The sequence below is a fragment of the Haplochromis burtoni genome, unplaced genomic scaffold (genome assembly GCF_018398535.1).
Source record: "Haplochromis burtoni strain Fernald_Lab_line unplaced genomic scaffold, NCSU_Asbu1 Contig_344, whole genome shotgun sequence".
NCBI lineage: Eukaryota > Metazoa > Chordata > Actinopteri > Cichliformes > Cichlidae > Haplochromis > Haplochromis burtoni.
In genome coordinates, this window is record NW_024582705.1 from 12897 (window position 1) to 21255 (window position 8359).

The 8359-nt window shown below is 41.7% G+C and overlaps 1 protein-coding gene across 2 annotated transcripts in view; it reads left to right on the plus strand.

Annotated features, from left to right (window-relative positions):
- Nucleotides 1–8359, plus strand: part of lin54 (lin-54 DREAM MuvB core complex component) — a 29466-nt gene that overhangs the window by 4913 nt on the left and 16194 nt on the right. The window lies entirely within an intron of this gene.

The window sequence follows — 8359 nt, forward strand, 5'->3', positions numbered from 1 at the left end:
ACAATACCGATCTGAATGCAGTGAGAGAAAACACATAAGATCAAAATAACAGCTGGCACATATTTGGAAAAAAAAATCTACACATTTTTCTTTCTGGATATAAATTGTATTTAACAGTATAGCAATAAATAATGCAATAATAAGCAAATATACTCAGTCTGTACTTAGTTTGTAAAAGATCTTAGACATTTCAGTAATGTTACAGAAAGAAGCAACATTTTTCAGAGGCAGCGGATATTTTACAGTGCTTATAGTCATCACTGCTATTGGCAGTAATTCCGTGATATATGTTATTGCAATGCAGACAGTCTTTACTCAGTTTTACTTTGACACCAATATTTCAACTTTGTCAGTGTTTGAGCTTACCCTAATCCATTGGGGACTCTGTTGTCCTATTGGGAGACTTCAGTGCACACATGGGGAACAACAGGGGGACCTGGAGGGATGTGACTGGGAGGAACAGCCTCCCGGAGCTGAACCCGAGCGGTGTTTTGTTGTTGGACTTCTGTGCAAACCACAGTTTGGCCAAAACAATCACCATGTTCTAACATAAGAGTGTCCATAAGTGCATGTAGCACCAGGATGCTCTAGGCCACAGGTTGATGATTGATTTTGTAATTGTATCACCATTCCTGTGGCCATATGTTCTGGACACTCAGATAAAGAGAGGGGCTGAGCTGTCAGCTGATCAACATCTGATGGTGAGTTGGATCAGGTGGCAGAGAAGGACGCTGGACAGGCCTGGTGCACCTAAATGTATACTTAGGGTGTGCTGGGAATTGCTTAGCAGAGGCCCCAGTCTGCGAGATCTTCAACGCACACCAAACAACTTCTTAGTGGTAGAGCCCCTGGGGTGGATGAGGTATGCCCTGAGTTCCTGAAGGCTCTAGATATTGTAGGGCTGTCCTAGTTGACACACCTCTACAATGTTGCGTGGACATCAGGGGTGGTACCTCTGGATTGATAGATGGTTCCCATTTTTAAGAAGGGGGACCTGAGGGTTTATTTCAGTTATGGGGGATCCGTGTCCCTTGGAGTGTCCTGTGCTCCAGGAGTATGAGATCCTTGGCCCATTGCTACGGGCCATTCAATCCTTATACAACCGTTGCAAGAGTTTGGTCCGCATAGCCGGCAATGTCAAGCTCGTTCTTGTTTGGTAATGGGCTCTGCCAAGGCTGCTCTTCTGTTCATAATTTTTATGGATAGAATTTCTAGGCGCAACCAAGTGACAGAAGGCTTTCAATTGGGTGGACGCAGAATCTCATCTCTGCTTTTTGCAGATGATGTGGTTCTGTTGGCTTCATCAGGTAATGGCCTCCAGCTCGCACTGGAACAGTTTGCAGCCGAGTGTGAAGCGGTGGGAATGAAAATCAGCACCTCCAAATCTGAGGCCATGGTCCTCAGCAAGAAAGCAAAGACCCAGGAAACCATGGAGAGATTATATCTCTTGGCTGGCCTGGAAATGCCTTGGTGTTCTGCTGGATAAGCTAGAGGAGGTGGCTAGGTAGAGGGAGGTCTGGGCTTCTCTGCTTAGGCTGCTGGCCCCGCGAATCGGTCCTGGATAAGCACAAGAAGATGGATGGATGGATGTATTGATAGCAATGCTGAATATTCCGGCCTAACAAAAAAAGTTTGGGAACAACTGCCCATAGACTAGTTACATGTTTACATATCACAGCTGATTATAATATACAGTAATACACATAATGTATAAATTAAAAGAAAAACTGATAGTTCACATTATTTTACAGTTTAATTATATGTAATTACTGTCAACACAGATTGATCTGTGGCATCTTTCTTGAGTAATTGATTAATAGATTGGTCTATAAAACATTTAAAAAAAAAACCAAACAATAGAATGTCAACAGCACAAAGTCTAAATGACAAATTTCAACATAATAGCTTTTCTATACTCAAATACAAAATGATGTGCATGTCTGTATCTGGAAGCTACATTTTAGATACAGTTGGCCAATCTCAGCCAGCAGAAAGCTTGCACACGTTGTTAATAGTTAACCTTTTAAATTAAAAAATAGTGGTACAATTTTATATATTATGGATTTTTCAATGAGGGAGAAAAAAACTTCCCAATGATTTAATGTCCATCCAATTTTTTTTCTTTTTCTTTTTTAGCAGTACATGCTTTTGTATCTTTGGTGAATATGATATCAGATACAGTAAAACCTATAACTTTTACAGGAACTTTATACATATATGGAGACTCTCCCTCTCACGCTCACACACACACACCTTCTCAGTGCTGTTGATGTCACAAGTGATTCCATGCAGCACTAAATCCAATTCAGGTCTGTAACGGACTTTGTAGTCCTCAAAATGCACTCTTCCTGCCTCTGGCCACATCTGTGGAGGTCGAGTGTCAGTTACCCAGTCAGCCTGTAACAACAGAAAAAGAAGCAGAACGCATGTGTAATATAATACAAAAGCTATCAAATTGAGCTAAGGGAGCTCTTTTATATGTTGTGCATTAATATTCAAACCAAGATAAATAAGAAACAAAATTATACAGACGCCATACATGCAGACATGCACGCATTACACCACTAAAATAAAGGAAAAAAAGAAAACTTAAAAAGACGTCACACTTGGTAAAAAATTAAATAGCTCAAATGAAAATATGCAACCAAGATTAACAATTAAGGCCAAGTGTACATGTGCAATGTTATATTCTAAATCAGATTAAATTCAGTATGAACAGCATGATGGGATGTGCTAATCAGTGCAGCTCTGGTGCCATTATGAATAAACAACCCAACTCAAATATAACAGGTGGAGTTCAAACATGTGAAATCAAATGTTAGTGAAACATAAAATGAAATTGTTGCATCAAAATCCTGTTTGTTTGACAATTATCTGAACTATTATCGGTAGTATGTTAAGAAACAGTGGAGAAACAGCAGCTGGGAATAAAAGTATTATCACTGTACAGTGAGCAAACACGGCAGTTGATGTCGCACACAAGCGTATTAGATTCCTGTTGAACTGTCACAGTTACAATAAACTCACAGCCTGCGGAAATCTTAAAATTCATGTCCTATTTAAGAAAACAGTAGATTTTGATTTAACCAAAATATAAATAATGTCGTATGGCAGCATGGTAGTTAGCACCCATACACCCTATGGTAGCTGGGATAGGCTCCAGCACCCCGTGACCCAGATAAGGATAGACTGAAGAGAATGGATGAATGGATAAATAATGTGTTGCTCACAAAGTATTTCTACATGCCTCGTTCTTAAGCTGAGTGTATTCGTTCACTCTCTCCACAGCTACAATATTGGTCTCCAGCGCTGAGGTCGTCATCACCAGCCAGTTGAGGGTCTGGGTTACCTGCAGAACCCCAACAGGAGAGAGGTCTGTGTTTACATTATTTCTGCATTTTATTAATATCACACATATAAACACTGATGAAATAAGGATAAATTCTGAGTGTTTATGTGACTGACATTAAGGGCATATGATACAGATAGGCCAACCACATTACTGTCAATAGAATCCCTGGAAATGACAGCAAACAGAGCAGAAAAAAACACCACCAGGTTTCCAACAAACTCCAGACGTATGGCCAGCCATCTGTCAAGAAAACAAACCCCACAAATATGCACACAAACAAATTTTAGGGTCTCATCATTTAGTATCACATGCTTATCTGTGTTTGGTACACTGTTCAATGTCTGACCTGTCAGACACGATCCGCAGATAGATACTTTTGAGGTTTTCATCTATAGTTACTTCATTGTGTTTAAGAAACCTTTCTTGATGCTTGTAGGCTCTTATCACTGACAGGCCGGACACCGTCTCACCAAAGTGAGAGTATATCGGTGAGCGAGACACCGAGTCCAGCCGACGCAGCTGTCTTGAAGCGGCAATATAAAAGCGCTGGGTGTAGAGAGAAAGACAAAACAAAATCAGCTTGCATTTCATATTATAGGAAAGTTAGGGTAGCTTCTTTTTTAGATATCTTCTTTACCTTATTTAGCTTACCTGTACAAAGAAATAGATCAGGGCCAGAGGAATGATAACTATGGCAAAGAAAGGAGTTGCCATGCAGATGACAAATACGGTCCCCAGTACAGACATCAGACACAGAAGGCAGGAGCGCAAGGAAGCAGGAATGGCCTCATCTATGGTAAAAATGTCCTTTAGGATAATATTTGGAGAGTTAGTACTTATTAAAGTAAAACGACAATTTTATTTATAGTGCACATGTAAAAACATAAAAAGTACATAATTAGCAAAATTATAAGTGTAAATAATACTAGAAGAATGAAGTCAATTATTATAAAAGCTAAAGTCAGGATATTGGAGAAAATGTCAATGATAAGTCATGGATGTTTATCAGTGACTAAACACTTTTAAAGATTTGAGTTATTCCAAAGATTATAGCTGAGTCAAAGAATATAGTCTTACAGCCACTCTAAAGACTTAATAATTTAATAATTAATTATTAGTCCATTAAGACCCTTTGGCTGTTATAAGTAGGATTTGAGGATACAAGAGAAATTAGCTCCTTCTTCCCTTTTTCCACAAGTGGCTGAATTTAGTAGCAGCAGCAAACAGAGACAACAGCACTACAACCATATTACTGCATTACAGCAAATTGTTTTGATTTGCTACTGTGTAAATAAAATAAAATAAAATTGATCAGTATATTGATTTCATATGTTGTGTTTATACACCACTCTGCATTTAATTATTAATTATTATTAATCTCTGGCTCTCTTCCACATTATGTCTTTGACTCGTCTCCCTTCTTTCACCCCCAAACAGACGGCGTCTCTGAGTCTAGTTCTGCCAGAAGTTTCTTCCTGTTAAAAGGACGTTTTTCATTCCAACTGTCACCAAGTACTGACTCATAGGGAGTCATCTGATTGTTTGAGGGTTTTTTTCTCGATTGTGGTAAGATCTTTACTATTACAATATAATGTACCTTTAGTGACTGTTACTGTGTGTCAGCACTAGATAAATGAAATTTAACTGAACTGTATACTTGAGGAGGCAATTGGGAAGAAAGCCTCTTTAAAGAAAGACTTAAAGAACGAACAGTTTCTTTACATTTCCGAGCTACAGATTTTGCATAGGTGCATGGACTCCATTAGAGGTTTTTATGGCTGATAACTTTCTTCAACTTAATGAGGTGAAAACTGAAGTCCTTGTTTGTGCTCCTAAAAAAATTTGTACCTAGGGTTATGGAAAACTCAGGGTCATGTTCTACATTTGCCAAACCTTTTATCAGGAACCTTGGTGTAACTTTTGACTCAGCTCTGACTTTGGACATTCATGCTAAATCTCTGGTCCACTCCTGATTTTATCACTTGAGAAATATTGCTAAGCTGAGTCCCATTGTATCACACTCAGAACTGGAAACTGTCATACATGCATTTGTTTCATCTTGTTTGGAGTACTGTAATTCTTTGTTCACTTGTCTATGGAAAGCTTCTTTGGAGCATCTGTAAGTTGTTCAGAACGCTGCTGTAAAGCTTCTGACCAAGACTTCTAAGTACTCCCGTGCCACATGCCTGCTGAACCAGCTGCACTGGCTCCCTATTAAATTCACTTTAAGATTAAGATTATGACTCTGACGTTCAGGGCCCTGCATGGAAAAGCACCAACATATATCAGTGATCTTTTACATCTATACATGCTCAGAAGGTCCCTGAGGTCATGTGATCAGGGCTTGCTGGTTGTCCATTATACGAGGCTGAAAACAAAGGGCGACAGAGCTTTAGTAACTGTGGCCCCCAGATTGTGGAACTCTCTTCCTTTGAACTTGAGATCTGTGGACTCAGTGGTCTCTTTTTTAAAAACAGCTAAAAACTCATCTTTCTAAACTTGCTTGATTTTTGTTTTTATGTTTTAGCTTCTCTGTGAAGCACTTTGTGATATTTATCTTGAAAGATGCTATACAAATAAAATTATACTTACTTTTACTTTACTTTAACAATTTTAAGAATATTTAGGGTTGTATTCAAACATTTAAGCTAAAGTGGGTAAAAATAAATAATACAAGTAGATATACAACTTGCAGCAAACACAAATAAAAGCTTTTTTAATGTTAAATTTAATGTTTAGTTTTTTAATTTTTAGCACTGTTATTTTAGAAATGACATTAAAAACTAGTTATACTTTGTATTTGTAATCATACAAGCCACAAGAAGATAAAATAAATATTAAAATTCATGAAAAGAATCCTTAAAAAGTGAACTACAAGACCCTACTTTGGCAAAGCGGTTGATCACTCTTCCAATAGGTGAAGTGTCAAAGAAAACCATAGGAACTCGCAGGATGTTGTTAAGAAGTCGTGAATGCAGGATACGAGATGCATCAATGGAAGCATTGGCTAGGAGCAGTGTGCCAAGGAACACAAAGAGGCCTGCAATAAAAACAAGAAAGTTTCTAAATAATAGAACTACATTTTTAACAAAGACAAATCCACTGTGGACAGAACCTTGAACTTACAGTAACACTTCCCTCCCTTCCTTCCCTCCCCATCTCCAGCTGCCTCCCTCTTCCCGCTCCACCACAACCACCCACACATGCAGGGCCTTGGAGTAGGGGTATGTCACCAGGGTGCAGAGGAGGCTACCCCCCCCCCCTGTCCCCTTCTGGCTGCCTCTGCCTCAATTTTATCCCACAACTTAGACATTCACATTATTCACACTCTCATTACACATACATATAGGATCTTGGGGGTGGGCACAATCACGGAGTCCAAATTACCATCAGGGTGTATACCTCACCCCTGACGTCGTTGCCCACCTCTCAATTTTAAATACACTTAGTCATTGAGGGCTAGCAGGAGGGACTATGCGCTTACCTGCTGCTCCTTGGCAGGTAGCTCCATGCCCTCCTGGGTTTTAATTGCACCTTAGAACACATATGCATCAACACTACAATGAGCGGGTGGAGGGAGGTTTGGAGTCTTCTCCCACCCCCATTCTCTGCGGCCTGCTGGAGCGGGAGGGCTAGTAGGAGGAGTTGGCCGTCCGACTGCGGTCTGGGGTGTGGGGCCTCCCTGCTGCTGCGGAGTCGGGGTGGTCTGCCTCTCCCCACCGCAGGGAAAAGGGTAACACCACCTGGGTCTGGGTGCAATTCCCCCCTCCAGGGGCAAGGGTACCTAGACCCGGTTTGTAGAGTACGCTTGGGGAGTGTGATTGTGTGTACAGCGTCTCTTTATGTCTTCTCCACGTTGGTTGAGTGTGGAGTGAGTGCAATGAGAGCATGAGGGTGGGAATGGATGTTTGTGTCTGTGTGTGCCTGTATGTCTGTGTCTATATGTCAGGTTGGGTATCAGACGCCACCTCTCTGGGGACACCTCAGGCCCTCCAAGGTTTGGAGGCCTATCTCCACCCACCACCACTTCCCCTGCCGGTGGCGGACTCCCTCAGGTGTCGGTGTGTTGGTGGTTCTTTGTGTCTGGGGGTGGGCGTCCGGGTACACACCGGCTCACTCCTTGGCGGCCGCTTGTCGGGGCCTGGGGCCTGGGGCTGCTCGGGCCCCTTTGGAGGTGGGGTGCCCCCGGCCTCTCGGCCTGGGGCTCGGTCACTCAGGCACAGCTGGGGGCCGGCGGAGCTCACGGGCGCGTCACTGCAACTCCCCCTGGCTTCTGCTCCGCGGCTGCTGGGCGAGCCCTCATCTGGGACTCTCCTCAGCTCTTACTGGAACAGTGGCGCGGCTGCCCCTCTGTTGGTCTTCCATGGTCTCTTGTGTTCTGGGGGCCTCTGGATGTCTGGAGTTTTGATCTCCTCCATACCGCTTCACACCCTGGAGGACGGGGCTGTGGCCCCCCCACACTCCCTAGCAGATCTTACATGGAGAAACCTTTGGAATGCAAGCATGCTGATCCACACAGGTATGCACACAGGTGTACACATGGGTATTCACAGACGCGGACTACAGCTTTCTTGGCTGCTGCCTCAAAGCACACTGTGCGCTGTCTATCTTGCGTGCTGCACAATATCGTTTATTATTTAGTAACTATTGATATCTATGACTAGCTAGTTTATTGTGATGGTGCTTTGTTTTCTCTACTATTATGTTGCTCTTTGTTGTTTGCTGTCTCCTCTGTTTGTTTTTTTTGTTTGTTTTTTTTTCTCCATACAGGTGACCCAGGAGTTTTTTTTTTTTTTTTTTTTTTCTCTCTCCCCCCCCTTCTCACCTCTCTTCTCCCCTTTGGTTTTCTTTCTTTCTCTCCCCCTCTTTCTCTCATTCATTCCCCCTGTCCTATTTATTTAAAAAAAAAAAAAAAAAAAGACAAAGGATGAACTGAAGCTCTGCCATCACGTAATGTCGCATACTGCTGTTTCTGATGTCATTTAAAAAAAAAAAAAAAAAAAAAAG